The sequence below is a fragment of the Rattus norvegicus genome, chromosome 9 (assembly GCF_036323735.1).
Source record: "Rattus norvegicus strain BN/NHsdMcwi chromosome 9, GRCr8, whole genome shotgun sequence".
NCBI lineage: Eukaryota > Metazoa > Chordata > Mammalia > Rodentia > Muridae > Rattus > Rattus norvegicus.
In genome coordinates this window covers 100,548,972-100,558,696 of record NC_086027.1, presented here as the reverse complement: position 1 = coordinate 100,558,696, position 9,725 = coordinate 100,548,972, and the positions used below count along the sequence as shown (strand labels likewise).

At 40.6% G+C, this 9,725-nt stretch overlaps 1 pseudogene; it reads right to left on the bottom strand.

Annotated features, from left to right (window-relative positions):
* Positions 1-421: 421 nt before the first annotated feature.
* Positions 422-967, bottom strand: LOC134480304 (PHD finger-like domain-containing protein 5A; annotated as a pseudogene).
* Positions 968-9,725: the final 8,758 nt, after the last annotated feature.

Genomic DNA, 9,725 nt, shown 5'->3' with positions numbered 1-9,725 from the left:
GTGGTTGTACAAGTTTGCACTCCCACCAGCAAAGCAGGAGTGCTCCCCTGGCTCAAATTCTTGGCAACAGTCATGGTAACTTGAGTTATTTTTGTTGTTGTTGTTGTTTTTCAGAAAATACAGACCAACTTTATTAGAATAACAGAAACATCCAATTTATAAGAAGGAAAATAACATGAACCCAGCACCACCTGGGAAATGTCACATCACATTACTGTTCTGATGGCACCTGGCCACCCTGAGGGTCCTAGGACAACCCCATAATAGCTGCTGCAAGACCACATTTCTGAATGACAGTTTTGTCAAGGCCAACGTGCTTTGGAGCTTTTGTAGAGGAAAGGATCGATGTGGAGAGCAGAGCCTTGCTTTTCAACTAAAAACAAAAGGAAACTACAGACTAAGTGAGCGAGCGACATCTCCTCCAGTCTGCAAGGGTGCTTGCTGTATAGGAACTCGTTTCCATCTCAGCAACACAGGGAAGGGAAAGAAGGGGTGGCAGGGGCCAGGGCACTAGCACTAGCAGGCTGCTCTGGTGACACTCTGAGCTCCGTTCCCTTTCTGCTGGTGGTAGTAGGCGTCTTTCCTGGCAGCTGCAGCAGTTCAATGGGGGAGGAAGGAACCACCCAGCCATCACCTCTTCTTGAAGCCATATTTTTTGTGCTCATAGAACAGGTCTGTCTTAGAGCTCCCCAAATTGACAATCTTTGGGCAACTCTATCCTTCTCCTGAATGGTGCACTCTTTACAATTGTAGGCATCAGAGACTCCGGGACCTCCACAGATCACACAGAGGCCCTGGTAGGATCCATAGTTACACTCATCACATATGCGAACCAGGGTGCAGGGACGCATGTAGGATTCACAGATCACACATTTGCCATCACATTTTTCACACAGTCTTCCAATAGCAACACCAGCCTGCCTGCGGCAGAAAATCAAATCTGGATGATGTTTAGCCATAAATCTTTTCCAAGTCGGCGGCCAGACTGTTGTTTTAAACCTGGGCCATTTTTGTGGATGTAAGGTGGAATCTCATAGATCTTTTCATCTGCATGCTCTGATTAATACGGATGGTGAACATTTCTTTAAGTGCTTCTTGGCCATTAGTGATTCTTCTGCTGAGAATTTCCTGTATAGATATGTATGTCGATTTTTAATTATGTTATTTAATTTTGTTAATGTTTAATTTATTGATATACATACACACATACATACATACATACATACATACATACATACATACATACTTATCCTCAGTCAGACATAGTGTTGGAGAACATGGTTTCCTATTCCGTAGACTGCCATTTTGTCTCTCTCTTCAGAACTTTTTAGTTTCATGAGATCCCATTTATTAACTGTTGATCTTAGTGCCAGAGCTGTTTGTGTTCTGCTCAGGAAGTTGCTAATGAGTTCAAGTCTACTCCTCACTTTCTCTTCTACCAGATTTAGTGTATCCAATTTTATGTTGAGATCTTTGATCTACTCTTGAACTTTAGTTTTGTGTAGGGTGATAGATATGGATCTATATTCACGCTTCTTTGTGCAGCTAGTCCAGCACCATTTGTTGAAGATGCTGTCTTTTTTCCATTGTATGGCTTTGGCTTTTTTGTAAAAAAATAAAATAAAATAAAATAAATCGCGTCCATAGGTGTGTGTATTTGCTTCTGGGTGTTCAATTTCATTGATCAACCTGTCTGCTTTTATGCCAATATCATATGGTTTTTATTACTATTACTCTGTGGTACAGCTTGAGTTCAGAGATGATGATGACACTTCCAGAAGTTCTCTTATTATACAGGATTGCTTCGGTTAGTCTGGATTTTAGTCTTTCCGTTTAGTTGAGTATTGTTCTTTCATGGTCTGTGAAGAATTGAGTTAGAATTTTGAAGAGAATTGGGTTGAATCTCTAGACTGTTTTCGGTAAGGAGGCCATTTTTACTATGCTAATCCTGCCGATCCATGAGCATGGAGATCTTTCCATCTTCTGAGATGGTCTGCAATTTCTTTCTTCAAAGACTTCACTAGGCTATCAAAATATTTTTATAAAACAAATACTATTCTTATACCCAAACCAAACACACACATGCGCACGCGCACACACACACACACACACACACACACACACACTTACAAAATAATCTCCCTGATAAACATAGATACAAACATTCTCAATAAAATTCTTGCAATGAATTTAAGACCACATCAAAAAGTTCATTCCTCATGACCAAGGGGACTTTATTCTAGAAATGCCAGTATAGTCCTAACATCATTTTTGAACTGCCAATTTCAAATTCATATTTCAAAATATGTCAATCAGCCCACCTTATGTAATTCTATATTCAAGCTAAAAGTAAACTCGCGAAGCCTCATCTCAACACACTGTGAGCCAAATACTAGTGGTAATTGGGTGGATTTTTTGTGTCTATACAAAAAATTCAGGGCCAGTCCTGAGCCAGGACCCAGCATATGTCTTCTGCACACAAATCCCAGTGCTGTCTCCACCTGAAAGCTGTCCTTGGCTGCTTGCCCTCTGTTCTCTCCCTACTGGAAACAAGGCGCCCGTCTCCCTAGGCTGTGTGCTAACAATGTAGAACTTATTTTCCAGCCCCAAAGTAGCTGCTCCCTGTGTTCCACCTTTAAACAACCTCTGCTAATTTGCTGGAGACTCTGCCTGGTTACTGAGTTTCTAATGAGCTCATCAAAGATAGATGGCTGGGCCAAGAACAGTGCCCCAGAGGATCTGGATTCTGAGACAGTGAGCAAGGCAAGAAGCCTTTGAGGATTCAGCCCACACACTTTGGGAATCCTAATGAGCAAATCTGAGTAACAACCTGCTCCTATTGAGCAGAAATCATCAAACAAAATTATAAGGAGCTTGGACTTTTGAACCCGCCCTCAGTAGGCCAGGTTGGCATGGTTCTTCTATGATTTTCAAATTGTTGTGCCACTATGATATGTCAAGTGAAGCCTCAGAATCCACAGGTCCAGGGGAATGTCCCACTCTTTCTCCTGTTTAAGCTAGTTCTAAACATCTACTATCAGATAGGGAGGAAGCGTATACAATGCAGAATTTTATAGGTTTTATGAGTTGTTTGAAATTAATAATAAAGTGAAGACCCATAAATCATAAAACTTTCACAAAGAGGGGCTATTCCATGGATATAGGAGACTCAAAGCAGCTTCTTAAACAAAAAACAATTGCTCACCTGGAGCTCCATTCATAAGTTGAAGGCAGCTCAGGTGTGCATCCTAGGGGAGTCTCTTCCCCTGAGTAAAATAGTTACTGCTTATACAACCTTGGGAAAGGGCTGTGTGCATCCTGTAAGTGTAAGGTGCTTCCTAAGACTTGTAAGTTGTTTAATTTCTGAACCTTATAAATTTTGTTTAATTCCTAAGTCTTAACAGCCTCTCTTAAGGATAAAATATTTCACGTTACAGGGAACTGCTATACAATACCATAAATTATCCACTCCAATATAAAAACTAACACTGAGGAATGGAGAGAAGAATGGGAAACTGTATGTTTAAGTGCTTGAAAGTTCCTGGCCTTATGACGTACAATAGAACCAGCATGGTTAAGGTCTTTTTGTAAAGCACTAGTTGCTTTCAGAACAAAACATCCTGAATTATTCAGATATATTAGTTAAAACTGAGTGTTAGTAAGGGATAACATAGACACATGTAAATGAGTATTTCAAACCAGAGGGGTATGGGGCAATGAGACTTTTATTTGGAGACGTTAAGTTCTACCTTATTTAAGCGAAAATAAATTCAGATGGATTAAAATTAAAACATAAAAATACTAGAAGCTCACTTAGCAATGTTGTCTAAATGATTAAGAATGGTTTCAATCACACCCGCGGATCCCGGCCCGCAGCAGCTCTCTGCTCCCAGACCCGGTGAGAGAGAGACCCAACCGCCTGGTCAGGTGGGCACTCCTGAGGCTGCAGAGCGGAAGAGACCACCAACACTGCTCACCCCTGCCCACATCCCTGGCCCAAGAGGAAACTGTATAAGGCCTCTGGGCTCCCGTGGGGGAGGGCCCAGGAGCGGCAGGACCCCTGTGCCTAAGACACCACCAGAACCAGAAGGAAACAGACCGGATAAACAGTTCTCTGCACCCAAATCCCGTGGGAGGGAGAGCTGAACCTTCAGAGAGGCAGACAAGCCTGGGAAACCAGAAGAGACTGCTCTCTACACACACATCTCGGACGCCAGAGGAAAAAGCCAAAGACCATCTGGAACCCTGGTGCACTGAAGCTCCCGGAAACGGCGGCACAGGTCTTCCTGGTTGCTGCCGCTGCAGAGAGCCCCTGGACAGCACCCCACGAGCAAACCTGAGCCTCGGGACCACAGGTAAGGCCAAATTTTCTGCTGCAAGAAAGCTGCCTGGTGAACTCAAGACACAGGCCCACAGGAACAGCTGAAGACCTGTAGAGAGGAAAAACTACACGCCCGAAAGCAGAACACTCTGTCCCCATAACTGACTGAAAGAGAGGAAAACAGGTCTACAGCACTCCTGACACACAGGCTTATAGGACAGTCTAGCCACTGTCAGAAATAGCAGAACAAAGTAACACTAGAGATAATCTGATGGCGAGAGGCAAGCGCAGGAACCCAAGCAACAGAAACCAAGACTACATGCCATCATCGGAGCCCAATTCTCCCACCAAAACAAACATGGAATATCCAAACACACCAGAAAAGCAAGATCTAGTTTCAAAATCATATTTGATCATGATGCTGGAGGACTTCAGGAAAGACCTGAACACACTTAGGGAAGCACAGGAAAACATTAATAAACAAGTAAAAGCCTACAGAGAGGAATCGCAAAAATCCCTGAAAGAATTCCAGGAAAACACAATCAAACAGTTGAAGGAATTAAAAATGGAAATAGAAGCAATCAAGAAAGAACACATGGAAACAACCCTGGATATAGAAAACCAAAAGAAGAGACAAGGAGCTGTAGATACAAGCTTCACCAACAGAATACAAGAGATGGAAGAGAGAATCTCAGGAGCAGAAGATTCCATAGAAATCATTGACTCAACTGTCAAAGATAATGTAAAGCGGAAAAAGCTACTGGTCCAAAACATACAGGAAATCCAGGACTCAATGAGAAGATCAAACCTAAGGATAATAGGTATAGAAGAGAGTGAAGACTCCCAGCTCAAAGGACCAGTAAATATCTTCAACAAAATCATAGAAGAAAACTTCCCTAACCTAAAAAAAGAGATACCCATAGACATACAGGAAGCCTACAGAACTCCAAATAGATTGGACCAGAAAAGAAACACCTCCCGTCACATAATTGTCAAAACACCAAACGCACAAAATAAAGAAAGAATATTAAAAGCAGTAAGGGAAAAAGGTCAAGTAACATATAAAGGGAGACCTATCAGAATCACACCAGACTTCTCGCCAGAAACTATGAAGGCCAGAAGATCCTGGACTGATGTTATACAGACCCTAAGAGAACACAAATGCCAGCCCAGATTACTGTATCCAGCAAAACTCTCAATTAACATTGATGGAGAAACCAAGATATTCCATGACAAAACCAAATTTACACAATATCTTTCTACAAATCCAGCACTACAAAGGATAATAAATGGTAAAGCCCAACATAAGGAGGCAAGCTATACCCTAGAAGAAGCAAGAAACTAATCGTCTTGGCAACAAAACAAAGAGAATGAAAGCACACAAACATAACCTCACATCAAATATGAATATAACGGGAAGCAATAATCACTATTCCTTAATATCTCTCAATATCAATGGCCTCAACTCCCCAATAAAAAGACATAGATTAACAAACTGGATACGCAACGAGGACCCTGCATTCTGCTGCCTACAGGAAACACACCTCAGAGACAAAGACAGACACTACCTCAGAGTGAAAGGCTGGAAAACAACTTTCCAAGCAAATGGTCAGAAGAAGCAAGCTGGAGTAGGCATTCTAATATCAAATAAAATCAATTTCCAACTAAAAGTCATCAAAAAAGATAAGGAAGGACACTTCATATTCATCAAAGGAAAAATCAACCAAGATGAACTCTCAATCCTAAATATCTATGCCCCAAATACAAGGGCACCTACATATGTAAAAGAAACCTTACTAAAGCTCAAAACACACATTGCACCTCACACAATAATAGTGGGACATTTCAACACCCCACTCTCATCAATGGACAGATCATGGAAACAGAAATTAAACAGTGATGTAGACAGACTAAGAGAAGTCATGAGCCAAATGGACTTAACGGATATTTATAGAACATTCTATCCTAAAGCAAAAGGATATACCTTCTTCTCAGCTCCTCATGGTACTTTCTCCAAAATTGACCATATAATTGGTCAAAAAACGGGCCTCAACAGGTACAGAAAGATAGAAATAATCCCATGCGTGCTATCGGACCACCACGGCCTAAAACTGGTCTTCAATAACAATAAGGGAAGAATGCCCACATATACGTGGAAATTGAACAATGCTCTACTCAATGATAACCTGGTCAAGGAAGAAATAAAGAAAGAAATTAAAAACTTTTTAGAATTTAATGAAAATGAAGATACAACATACTCAAACTTATGGGACACAATGAAAGCTGTGCTAAGAGGAAAACTCATAGCGCTGAGTGCCTGCAGAAAGAAACAGGAAAGAGCATATGTCAGCAGCTTGACAGCACACCTAAAAGCTCTAGAACAAAAAGAAGCAAATACACCCAGGAGGAGTAGAAGGCAGGAAATAATCAAACTCAGAGCTGAAATCAACCAAGTAGAAACAAAAAGGACCATAGAAAGAATCAACAGAACCAAAAGTTGGTTCTTTGAGAAAATCAACAAGATAGATAAACCCTTAGCCAGACTAACGAGAGGACACAGAGAGTGTGTCCAAATTAACAAAATCAGAAATGAAAAGGGAGACATAACTACAGATTCGGAGGAAATTCAAAAAATCATCAGATCTTACTATAAAAACCTATATTCAACAAAATTTGAAAATCTTCAGGAAATGGACAATTTCCTAGACAGATACCAGGTATCGAAGTTAAATCAGGAACAGATAAACCAGTTAAACAACCCCATAACTCCTAAGGAAATAGAAGCAGTCATTAAAGGTCTCCCAACCAAAAAGAGCCCAGGTCCAGACGGGTTTAGTGCAGAATTCTATCAAACCTTCATAGAAGACCTCATACCAATATTATCCAAACTATTCCACAAAATTGAAACAGATGGAGCCCTACCGAATTCCTTCTATGAAGCCACAATTACTCTTATACCTAAACCACACAAAGACACAACAAAGAAAGAGAACTTCAGACCAATTTCCCTTATGAATATCGACGCAAAAATACTCAATAAAATTCTGGCAAACCGAATTCAAGAGCACATCAAAACAATCATCCACCATGATCAAGTAGGCTTCATCCCAGGCATGCAGGGATGGTTTAATATACGGAAAACCATCAACGTGATCCATTATATAAACAAACTGAAAGAACAGAACCACATGATCATTTCATTAGATGCTGAGAAAGCATTTGACAAAATTCAACACCCCTTCATGATAAAAGTCCTGGAAAGAATAGGAATTCAAGGCCCATACCTAAACATAGTAAAAGCCATATACAGCAAACCAGTTGCTAACATTAAACTAAATGGAGAGAAACTTGAAGCAATCCCACTAAAATCAGGGACTAGACAAGGCTGCCCACTCTCTCCCTACTTATTCAATATAGTTCTTGAAGTTCTAGCCAGAGCAATCAGACAACAAAAGGAGATCAAAGGGATACAGATCGGAAAAGAAGAGGTCAAAATATCACTATTTGCAGATGACATGATAGTATATTTAAGTGATCCCAAAAGTTCCACCAGAGAACTACTAAAGCTGATAAACAACTTCAGCAAAGTGGCTGGGTATAAAATTAACTCAAATAAATCAGTTGCCTTCCTCTATACAAAAGAGAAACAAGCCGAGAAAGAAATTAGGGAAACGACACCCTTCATAATAGACCCAAATAATATAAAGTACCTCGGTGTGACTTTAACCAAGCAAGTAAAAGATCTGTACAATAAGAACTTCAAGACACTGAGGAAAGAAATTGAAGAAGACCTCAGAAGATGGAAAGATCTCCCATGCTCATGGATTGGCAGGATTAATATGGTAAAAATGGCCATTTTACCAAAAGCAATCTACAGATTCAATGCAATCCCCATCAAAATACCAATCCAATTCTTCAAAGAGTTAGACAGAACAATTTGCAAATTCATCTGGAATAACAAAAAACCTAGGATAGCTAAAGCTATCCTCAACAATAAAAGGACTTCAGGGGGAATCACTATCCCTGAACTCAAGCAGTATTACAGAGCAATAGTGATAAAAACTGCATGGTATTGGTACAGAGACAGACAGATAGACCAATGGAATAGAATTGAAGACCCAGAAATGAACCCACACACCTATGGTCACTTGATTTTTGACAAAGGAGCCAAAACCATCCAATGGAAAAAAGATAGTATTTTCAGCAAATGGTGCTGGTTCAACTGGAGGGCAACATGTAGAAGAATGCAGATCGATCCATCCTTATCACCCTGTACAAAGCTTAAGTCCAAGTGGATCAAGGACCTCCACATCAAACCAGACACACTCAAACTAATAGAAGAAAAACTAGGGAAGCATCTGGAACACATGGGCACTGGAAAAAATTTCCTGAACAAAACACCAATGGCTTATGCTCTAAGATCAAGAATCGACAAATGGGATCTCATAAAACTGCAAAGCTTCTGTAAGGCAAAGGACACTGTGGTTAGGACAAAACGGCAACCAACAGATTGGGAAAAGATCTTTACCAATCCTACAACAGATAGAGGCCTTATTTCCAAAATATACAAAGAACTCAAGAAGTTAGACCGCAGGGAAACAAATAACCCTATTAAAAAATGGGGTTCAGAGCTAAACAAAGAATTCACAGCTGAGGAATGCCGAATGGCTGAGAAACACCTAAAGAAATGTTCAACATCTTTAGTCATAAGGGAAATGCAAATCAAAACAACCCTGAGATTTCACCTCACACCAGTGCGATTGGCTAAGATCAAAAACTCAGGTGACAGCAGATGCTGGCGAGGATGTGGAGAAAGAGGAACACTCCTCCATTGTTGGTGGGATTGCAGACTGGTAAAACCATTCTGGAAATCAGTCTGGAGGTTCCTCAGAAAATTGGACATTGAACTGCCTGAGGATCCAGCTATACCTCTCTTGGGCATATACCCAAAAGATGCCTCAACATATAAAAGAGACACGTGCTCCACTATGTTCATCGCAGCCTTATTTATAATAGCCAGAAGCTGGAAAGAACCCAGATGCCCTTCAACAGAGGAATGGATACAGAAAATGTGGTACATCTACACAATGGAATATTACTCAGCTATCAAAAACAACGAGTTTATGAAATTCGTAGGCAAATGGTTGGAACTGGAAAATATCATCCTGAGTGAGCTAACCCAATCACAGAAAGACATACATGGTATGCACTCATTGATAAGTGGCTATTAGCCCAAATGCTTGAATTACCCTAGATCCCTAGAACAAACGAAACTCAAGACGGATGATCAAAATGTGAATGCTTCACTCCTTCTTTAAATGAGGAAAAAGAATACCCTTGGCAGGGAAGGGAGAGGCAAAGATTAAAACAGAGACTGAAGGAACACCCATTCAGAGCCTGCCCC